This window comes from Corvus brachyrhynchos, unplaced genomic scaffold (genome assembly GCF_000691975.1).
Source record: "Corvus brachyrhynchos isolate BGI_N302 unplaced genomic scaffold, ASM69197v1 scaffold230, whole genome shotgun sequence".
Taxonomy (NCBI): domain Eukaryota; kingdom Metazoa; phylum Chordata; class Aves; order Passeriformes; family Corvidae; genus Corvus; species Corvus brachyrhynchos.
In genome coordinates this window covers 545,210-545,472 of record NW_008235744.1, presented here as the reverse complement: position 1 = coordinate 545,472, position 263 = coordinate 545,210, and positions in this window count along the sequence as shown.

Below are 263 nucleotides of genomic sequence, written 5' to 3'. Positions count from 1 at the left end.
CTCTTGCTGCTGCAGAATTAGGGATTAATGCCTCTCCAGCCAAACAAATAAGGCATCTGCCTTCAGTACAAGAGGATTACACGGGGTTGCTGACGTCACCAGCCAGGCAGATGTTGGCTCCCAAAGTCCCGATCATCTCCCGTGTCCTTGAAACCCGGCACAACCCCAGACCCGCGCCGCCCGGCCGGGTCCCTTCAAGGTCGAGGGGCACCTGGTCGGCCGGGACCCCGCCGAGCCGCTCTCTCCCAAAACGTCCTCACGCA